This window comes from Castor canadensis, chromosome 13, assembly GCF_047511655.1.
Source record: "Castor canadensis chromosome 13, mCasCan1.hap1v2, whole genome shotgun sequence".
Taxonomy (NCBI): Eukaryota; Metazoa; Chordata; class Mammalia; order Rodentia; family Castoridae; genus Castor; species Castor canadensis.
In genome coordinates, this window is record NC_133398.1 from 98623662 (window position 1) to 98634176 (window position 10515).

General features: G+C 37.5%; 1 pseudogene; it reads right to left on the reverse strand.

Annotated features, from left to right (window-relative positions):
* Window positions 1–1809: 1809 nt before the first annotated feature.
* Window positions 1810–4054, reverse strand: LOC109677043 (gap junction alpha-1 protein-like; annotated as a pseudogene).
* Window positions 4055–10515: the final 6461 nt, after the last annotated feature.

The window sequence follows — 10515 nt, forward strand, 5'->3', positions numbered from 1 at the left end:
ACTATGTATCAATTAAAAATAAGACATATTTTTTTAAAAATGAATTGAAAAATTATTTTTAAAATAAAATGAAATACTTTCAGCAAATTTTTTTTAGGATCAGAAAAATACACAATCACAAAAGGAACTTAAGTGACTGACAGTAAACACTATTGGTGATGCAACACAAGCCAAGGCAGGAGGCTGTTAGGTGAAGAACAGAAGGCTGCCAAGTCACCATCCCTGGAGTTTTGATTCTCATAATTAAATAGGTTCAGAATTAACTCAGAATTTATTTGGCTATGGCAAAGAGCAAATAAACACTTGGCAAAAGTAAGAAAGTAAAAAAATATTTAAGAAGCAGGTCTAGGATATAACTCAAATGATAGAGTGCTTACCTAGGAAGGATGAGGCCCTAGGGAGAAAAGAGAAAAGAAGGAGAAGGAAGAGAAAGAAAAAGAGGAGGAACAGTGTTTGCATATTCAGAGAGGTAAGTTCTTCTTCCTTGAGGTACTTCATATGTCAGACTGTGCTGCTGTATAAATCACAAGTGCTTCACTCCATGAGTATTTATTGAGCACCTAGTACACACCATGTAGTCTGCAGGGTTCATATAATGTCACAGTAACAAACAGACACAGTTTTTCCCATGTGGGCAAATGGACAAATAACTCTATGGTTATAAAGTGTGACAAAGGCAATGGAGGAAAGTTAAAGGGTCTGATTAACATTTTGAGATTGTAATTTCTTATCTGTCCCTCACTTTTTATTTTTGATTTATCATACATTAATAATACAGAGGATTTCATTGTGATAACCCCATACATGCTGACAGTATACATTGAAGAAGTTCACCCCCTCCATTATATTCCCTCTTCCCCCCTTGAGACAGTAATTTAGATTAAGTGTCTGAAGAAGACAATGAAGCTCAAAATGAATATGAATAGGTCAGTAAAGGAGGTGAGAAGTTGAGAAATGTTGAACACAGAGGACAGGATCACATGGCCAAGGCTGTAGAGGAGGGGATCAATACTCCAGCATTCTATAGCACCTCAGCTTCCTTTGGATATGGCAAGCCAAGAAGGTCATAAAAGCCCTACCTCTCAACCCAGTTCACGGGACTTTCAGTGGTAAGTCCTTCTCCAACTTTAGGGTCAAGATAGAAAGAACAGTTTGAATTCTTTTTTTTTTTTACTAAATTAAAACTTTATTGAATAAAGAACACTCTCCAGAGCACATGACCCGATGGACTAAGTCCACATTTCATGCAGTGAAGCTGAGCACTACAGTAGTTTAACATGGAATGTCAAACAAATTAGTATTTTTCATTGTACAAAACCATTTACGTAGCTGACATGAGAGGAAAAAAGTATGACACTCTGCAATTTCACCGATCATCTATGATGAGTTTTAAAAAAGCATTTGAAGAAAGTGGTAGATGTCTTTAGCATATAGTTCAAATAAATTTGTTACATGAGAACTACTGAACCCTCTTTCAGCCTGTCTTGCATTCCAAATAAAATCTTAGTGCAAATATCAAAGTTGCTGGTCACACCAAAAGACTGTCAAACTCAAAAGAATACAATTTCTGAACTAATGTGTATTAAGTAGGATAAAACCAAGAATACCAGTTACTGCAAAATTCATTTAGGCATTCTTAATAGTCCACTCTAAGCATTTCTTCTAAGTCTCTCACATTAATGACCAAAGCCTTTTACAGTACTAAAATTCTATCATTCAAGCATCAATGATTATATTTCCGAAAAAGGAAATCATTCATTTCAGTAATAGCATTACTGCTACATTCTAAACAAAAAAGAGAGAGAGGAAGAAAAAAATCATAATTAACAAAACCAGTACCCCACAGGATACATGGCAGAAAAAAATTGGGAAAAAATGTGCTTTACTGCACAGAAGGAATTATATAATGTAAACACCATATTGGCCCACACCACAAAATCCATGAGAGAGTCTTCAATTTGAACACCATGTGTGTATTGTTTTCCAATTTGTGTTTGTGAGTTTATACTGCATTTGTTTGTACCAATACATGACAAATAGAACACACTCTTCCCCCCCCACACACACATCCAAGTGATTGTTAAATATTGAGCATGGCTTGCTTCCCTGATGCTAACTTAAAAAAATGGTAAGTGATGTCCCAACTGTTTTAAAAATGTCTACAGAAACCATTTAGTGAATGTGAAGAGTAGTTGAGGAATGAGGAAAACGTGAAGGTAATGGTATGATGAAAGTGGATACACAGAACTGGCTGACATGCAAATGTTTTACAGATGCATGCAAACTCTTTTTCTGTGGGCCTTGTCAGAACTTTTAATTGATATCAAGAATTAAAAAATATAGTAGCACAAGTCCATTGACACCTGGAGGGTCAGGCCTAGAAAGCTTACCTTCAAAGTGCAAATTTTAACAATGGAATGCTTTGACAGGGACACAAGGACAATCTATTGTTTTTTGTCTTGTTGAAAAGAAATAACATGTTCAGGAAGTAGTTATTCCTGGTGAAAGTTATTTCAATTTCTTGGTAAAACAAAGATGAAAAAAATTTAGCCATAATGATCACCCACTCGTTCACATAAAAGAAGCATTCTTAAGAGTGCGGGGGGGAGCAAAAGCCCTTACCTATGTATCACCTAATGTAACTTTTACCTAGCATTTAAGTTCTTTGAATCCACTACATTAAATGCCAACACATACCTCCCTTATCCCCTCCCTGTCTACCTGCCTATCCCAGATGCCCCCAAAGAACCTAAGTATTCTAATGTCTTCTGTTTTCCAAGCCTCACTTCTAAGGCTGCTGAGTACCACATCCACTGGAACAAAATCAACACCTAAGGTGCACTTTCTATAGCACCTTGGATTTCTCCTCCACAATTGCGTGGAATCTTGATGCTCTCAAGCCTGAATCTAGATCTAGGTCATCAGGCCGAGGTCTGCTTGCTGGCGCGACTGCTGGCTTGGCTTGCAGGTCTCTGGTCCATGATGGCTAATGGCTGTAGTTCATATCCGATAGCAATTTTTTTAGAATTCTGGTGATCATCAGGGAAATCAAAAGGCTGGGCATGGGAGTTAGAGATGGTGCTTCCTGCCTGCCCCATTTGATTCTGCTCTGCACTGCAATTAGCCCAAATTTGCTCACTAGGTTGCTTGTTGTAATTGCGGCAAGAGGAATTGTTTCTGTCACCAGTAGCCAGCTTGTACCCAGGAGGGGACATGGGTGAGAAAGGAGCAGTTGGTGAGGAGCAGCCATTGAAATAAGCATATTTTGGGGACCCACAGTCTTTTGAGGGGCCAGTGGGCCAGTGGTAGCGTGGTAAGGATCTCTCCTTCCCTTCACACGATCCTTAACACCCTTGAAGAAGACGTAGAAGAGTTTGATGATATTTAAGGCCAGCGACACCAGGGACACCACCAGCATGAAGATGATGAAGATGGTTTTCTCCGTGGGTCACGAGAGGAAGCAGTCCACCTGGTGTGGGCAGGGGTCTCTTTTGCAAGTGTAGACGGCATTCAGGCTGAAGCCATAGATGTACCACTGGGTCAGCAAAAAGGCCACGTCAAAGACGGACTTGAAGAGGATACTGATGATTTAGGTTCGCAGCAGGCCCCTCGCGTCTACACCTTACTGTGCTCTTCGATGCCATATTTGAACTTCTTGATATCAATCTGCTTCAAGTGCATCTCCACGTTGACACCTTTAGTTTGGGCCACTTTGAGCTCCTCCTCTTTCTTGTTCAGTTTTTCTTCCTTCTGCATTACATAAAATACATGAGCCAGGTACAGCAGTGTGGGTGCAGACACAAATATGATCTGCAGCACCCAGAAGTGCACATGAGAGATTGGGAAAGACTTGTCATAGCAGACGTTTTCACAGCCAGGCTGTTGAGTGTCACAACGAAAGGCAGACTGCTCATCACCCCAAGCCGACTCAACTGCTGTCCCAAGTAGCAGGATTAGAGAAAATGAAGAGGAATGAGAGCCACACCTTCCCTCCTGAAGTGGAGTAGGCTTGGACCTTGTCTAGAAGTTTCCCTAAGGCACTCCAGTCACCCATGTTGCCTGGGCACTTCTCTTGCACTTAAAAGTGAAGTAGGCCAAGTGGTGGAATTCCTTGGAGGATGAGGTTAAATGAAAAGGCAAGTTCAGGCACTCAGACCTGTCTATTTAAAGTTTAAAAGTCTGCTGCTGTTTGGTACTTTCCTCACGCCTTCCCCCTAATCTTGAATTCTTATTGAATGAGGTTGTTACTAAGGCAATCTTTGAACTTCCAAGGAGGATTAATCATTAGATATTTTGGGTTTGCACACTACTTGGGCAACATTTTCTTGTCTTACTACTACTGTAATATAGTCACATCTTTATAATTTTTCTCCTATTCTAGGTTTTGAGGGTATACAGCACAGAAATATATTATTTATATTTAGTTCATGGAGTCTAGCACACTGTCTGGACAAGAGTACTCACTCTACAAATGTATAACAAACGAATGCATGAAAAAAATGCAGTGTTCCATTTATCAGTTATTGGGTTCTGTCAGGCTGATTTTCTTATAGTTCAAGTAGATATAGGTTTACATGCCTTATATATTTTAATGTGAAAGGGTCTAAAGATAATAATTTCATGAGAAATAACTTCTTTGATCTTTTTGAAAAATTCTCAAAATATTAATGAAATAAAAAGACATGGAAAATCATACTGATTCAGATCTCAGATACAACACCAGTTATTTTCTTGGAAGTTGTCAGTGGATTATGAAGTCCAGTTATCTAAAGATACAAAGCCCTCCACATCACTACCTGACTTCAAAAATAAAGGCATCCATCCATTAAAAAATCAAGTCAGCCCTGAGTTCTTTTTGCTCTCATTGAAAATCTGATGATTTCAACTAAAAAAGACTTATATTCCAAACTAATATCATAAAGCAATTACTCTCAAAATGTTCAGTTTGGAGACATTACATTTTGCACAACAATGCCAGCCACCCACAGTTGGTGAGACTTCCACTGAAGGCAATGGCTGGATATCAAGTGTAATAGGACCAGATGCAGCACACAAATTAAAATGTGTGTCTTTGTTGAATGACACTGTTTCAGGGAGTGTAAGTGACAAGGCAATTAATGTCTGTGAACAGCTGGTTTTAAAGATTAAAGAAAGTGATTATTTTGCCCTGCCAATGGACAGATCTACCTAAAGTGCTGAGATGTTGGCATTTTAAGTTGCATTTCTGTGAAACACTGTAGATAAGATCATATGGTTTAGAAAAATTTAGCCCAATATTAAAACAGAAGACCATTGTTGAAGTATTTCAAGAGACAACTTAGAATTTCAATATGCTACCCAGGAATTGTGTATTGCTCTATTTATATAATTCAGAGCCCAGTTGCAGACTTTTAACAGCAGAAAATAATTTGATTACAAAGAATGATTTAGATTCTTATTAAGAGAGAGAGAAAGAGGAGGATTTGATTCCCGGTATTTAAAGGACTATCATCAATTTCAACAAAATGAGTCTCACAATGGCTGCCAGGACCACAAGTACAAACTGTAGTCAAAGTCTTAGAGTTGATAACTCTTTAAACCAAAATGTCTTCACATCGTAAGAACATTCTATAAGTGACAATGGACCTTGTCTCCAAGTAATAACATCCAAATTGCTCCAAGAGATTTACTTTGTGAAAACAAGACCAATTCCTTCATTTATAAAAAAGTATTTATTGAGATCTGTCTTTCATGGCTCAGATACTCATGTCAAAATTACAGTTTCATAAGGTCTTTGACTCCAACTCATACTTCAGCAAATCTAGAAATTGGGGAGCTGCTTATACAGAATACATATTAAACTGTTAAATCTGCCAGATCCCATATTATGTTAATGCACACAAACACTTAAAGAGAACTTTTTTAATGATGGGAAAACAGGGGTTTCTTGGGGTCTCTTAAAGACAGATGATAATCAGTGAGATTTATAATCACTTCTCAGAAGCCATCCAAGGAATGAGTAGCTGTGATTCCCATGTGACAGATATGTGACAGTGGTATTATACAGTACTGCCTTTGGCCACAGAGAAAGACAAAGGCCCTGCAATCTCCATCCACAGGACAACTGTGCCAGCCCTATCTGAGGAGGTCCTTTCTCCACCACTAGCCAAATCCCGTTTCCTGCCCTGACACCAGAAGATGTTTTAAGAGGTGATTATACACTCTAAACTTGCCAATGTTGGTCCTATATATGACCTCTGCTATAAAAGAAATAGCTAAAGAAATGTGAATAAGTATGTAAAGTGCTTATTTAGGAATTTATTCTTTGAGATAAGATGTCTTAACTTCAATCATGAAAAAAATATTATGATTACCTGAGGAACAAGCAAATCTTTATTATAAGGCCTGCCTGGAAAACAAAAGTTGTGATAGAAAGATGACCTGGGTAGATAGATAAAGGACAGAGATATGTCCCTTAATTTTAAGCAAAGAAATTTAGATTGAGCAAGCAAGTAAATTCTAAAATAGAATAGCAAACTGGAGCAGTTGTCTAGGAAGCACAAGTTCCTGAGTTCAAATCCCAGCATTACTCCCTAAAAAGGAAAAAACAAAAATAGCAAACTAACAAATATCTGAGAAAATTTATCCCAGTAACAAACACTATAAGAAAATGAACCAAGAAGAAACTGAGCTACAATAGTCTCCCAATAATTTCAACACACAGGGATGAACATAGAATATGGTCTGTAGAAACAATGAGGAAAGAACCCAGTTGAGGAGATGCTGTCAAGCTCGAAGCAGCAGAACCTGGGAAATGATCAGAGAAGAGCCTGACACAAGGACTCTCTCTCATCAAAATAACTCCAAAAGGTTGGCCAGTGTACTGTAGAATTAAATATAAAAGAAGGTTGAACAGGATAATCTCTAAAATTCATCCTTACACTTACTGTTGTGATTCCTAAAAAAATGATGAGCTCACTTTTAAAAAAAACATAAATCTTCAAACTTTCTAAATTCTATAAAAGTATTTATTAGACACGTGCTATATATCAGGCACTGACCAAAGTTCTGAAAATACAATGGTGAACAAGACAGGTCCTTGTCTTTAAGACTTCTATTCTTTTTTTGTGTGTGTGAAAAAAGAACATGTTAACAGTAACCGTATATTATTCCAGATTTTACCCAGCTGTTTTAGATCTTATTGAATCTGAACGAGGGAGTAACCTCTTTTAAGGATTAGAGAATATAAAGATTCAAAAGTAGTGGAACCCTTTTCAAAAAAAAAGACTTCTATTCTTCATGAAAAAAATTACTAAAGGGCTTAAACACAACTAGATCCTATACAATTTGTTTTAGGAAAGTTGATATTTATTTCCCCTATAAAAAGTGGGTTAAAGGAACTGAAGTCTAAAGAGATGGTTAGGGGGATGAAGGTGGTCAAATTAGAGATGTAAGAAGATATAAAACTGAACTGACATTTATAGGTAGGTTTTCTGATTGGATTGGATATGTTCAGGAGGATAATGGTGAGAATTTGGATAATTTCTATGCTTCTGACTTCTACTACGATATGGAAATTTGGAGGGTGGGGAGAAAGAAGAATGGGAGTTGAGAGGGGAAAACAAAGCTCTTAAGGAAAACCTTACTGCTGAAGAAGACCTTATTGACTTGAAATGTCAGTAAGAAAAGATGTCACCAGCATGATGGCACAAGCATGTTATCCCAGCACTCAGGAAACTGAGCCAGGTATATCATGAATTTGAGGCCAATCTAGACTACATAGCAAGAAGCTGTCAGGAAAGGGAAGGGAAGGGTAAAAGGAAGGGGGAAGGGGAAAGGGAAGAGAAAGGGAAAAGGGAAAGAGAAAGGGAAAGGAAAGGAAGGAAAGGGAAGGGAAGGGAATGTTCATAGACATAATGGTTATATCCTTATCTTAACTATAGTAAATAATGCTGCAATGAACATTGGAGTCCAAATACCTCCTTAAGATACTGATTTTAATTATTTTGGAGAAGTACCCAGAAGTAATATTTATGGATCATATTGTAATTTTTTTAGTGGTTTTGGTATTTGAACTTGGGGCCTTGCACTTGCGAGGCACATATTCTACCATTTAATTCATATCCCCAGCCCAGTAATTTTATTGTTATTTTTGGCCTGTACATACACTGGAATATTATTCAACATAAAAAGTGGGAGATTCACCATATATAACATCATGGATAAACATAGAATATATTATATTAAGTGAAATACTTAGTATACTAAGTGTTATACTAAGTTGAAGAATGAGTACCACTTGACTTCATTTATATGAGCTATCCAAAGTAGTCAAACTTATAGAAGCAAAATGGTACTTACCAGGGACTTGGAAGTAAGAAATGGACATTTGCTGCTCAGTAGCTGTAATGTTTCAGTCAAGCAAGATGAGAAACTTCTGGAGATCTGTAATAGAGCCTTGTGTTTGTAGTTAACCATAGGTATTGCATACTTAAATATTTGTTTGATGCCCTTAATGCAGAGAAACTAAAGCAGATACTTTAAAGCAACTGAGGCCAATAGGAGAAGGGGACCAGGAACTAGAAAAAAGGTTAGTTCAAGAAGAATTAACTTAGAAGGTAGCACACATGTACAGGAAATCAATGTGAGTCAACTCCCTGTATAGCTATCCTTATCTCAATTAGCAAAAACCCTTGGTCCTTCCTGTTATTGCTTATACTCTCTCTTCAACAGAATTAGAGATAAGGGCAGAATAGTTTCTGCCTGCTAGTGAGGGGTAATGAGGAGCAAGAGAGGGGAAGCAGAGGGAAGGGGGGAGAAATGAACAAAACATTGTATGTACATATGAATAAAATTAAAATATATATATTTGTTTCAGGGAAGCTGAAGCTGGAGGATCATGAGTTCAAGGCCAGCCTGAGCTATATATTCTTTGAGACTCTGTCTCAAAAAAAATTAAATTTGTCTAAAAAAGAAAAACAAATACTGTGTTACTGGAGATCTTGATGGCCCAGAGCCTGATAGTGTGTGAAAAGACATGACATTGGCATGTCATTCAGAAGAATCAGCTAAGAAAGTGGAGTCAGTTTAGAAATACTTTAACCAATATTGAATTTATATATTTCTGATGAATGTAAATAAAAGTCATAAATAATAAAAATCCATGTCCAAAACAGAGAAAGGAAAAAGAAAGATGAGTCAAATGTGAAGTCTGAGAATTGTGCCAAATGGCTCTCCAGGTACATGGGATTCATCACTGGAGGAGGAATATGGACATTTGAGCTTGATCTATTGGGTTTTGAGCAGTCAAATGCGGGATGTGGGGTTGTGGTGGGCAGGAAAGGAGGGAGGCATGCAGACCAAAACTGATTAGATTCTTTCAAATGCAAGTCAGAGAACAGTTACAAAATATTACTCATCATCAAGTAGCTTATTGTCACTGTCACACAGCACACATCGCTGACAGTGAAGAGTTTAGGCAGGGATGTTCTTCACCATCTTAGTGCCACAGGCAAGACTGAAAGGCATACAGAAATGACTTCCTTGTGGTATGTGAGGCTAAACTGCAAAATCAACATCCTCTCCATACACTTATGTAATAGAAAATCTTTATTTACAATATTGTTCTCTGTTATCACTGCATTGATTGGCATCTAAATGTCACCATCTGTACCTTAATCCTTAGTTAGAAACATCAAGTCCTGAAATATATTGATGGTAGCTGGAAATAGAAAAGTAATATATATTGTAGGGATTCCTCTGATGTGGAAAATCAGAACTTACCAAATAAACAATTTTCTGTTTTGCTTCCCAAATCAACAGGTCAATTGATTCTGACTCTACGTTTTCAATGTATATTAGGCCTCGAAATTATAGACTCTTTCAACCTAGTTGTATAAATCCGTCTAAGTTAGTAAGTCATGTTAATATGTTATTGAGGGAAAAGAATTTTTAAATAATTGACAGGACAATTCAATGGTGAAAAGACAGGGAATCATTTTCCTACAGGATCTTGCAGACATCTCTGGTTCATTTCATGTCTAATTTGCCCAGATTCTATCATGCAACAGCTCGTAAATCATTCTTCTCTTCTTACTTAATGTCCCCGCATCATTATCTCACCCTTCAATGCAGCCATCTCCAAACTTTCCAATACTATTCAATTATTTAATTAATTGCATATTAGTTGCACAGTTATTTATGTGACAGACAGTATTCCCAGGTACTTGAGAGCAAAGTAGATAAAAACTTCCTCCCCTCAAGGAATTTACACCTTACCTGGCAGAGACAGAAAAACAAGAAACATTAAGTAAATAAATTAAATAGTAGGCTAGGTGACACATGCTAAGAAAAAGCAAAGTAAAGTAAGGTCAGGAAGGTCAACACCATGGTGGAGGAGGATATGTTAGAGTATTAGATAATCTGGCAAGAGAGATCTCAGAGAGAAGGTGAAAACGGAAAGGAGCTGGCCACCAGTGGCTCATGCCTATAGTCCTAGCTACTCAGGTGGCAGAAATCAGGAGGATTATGGTTCAA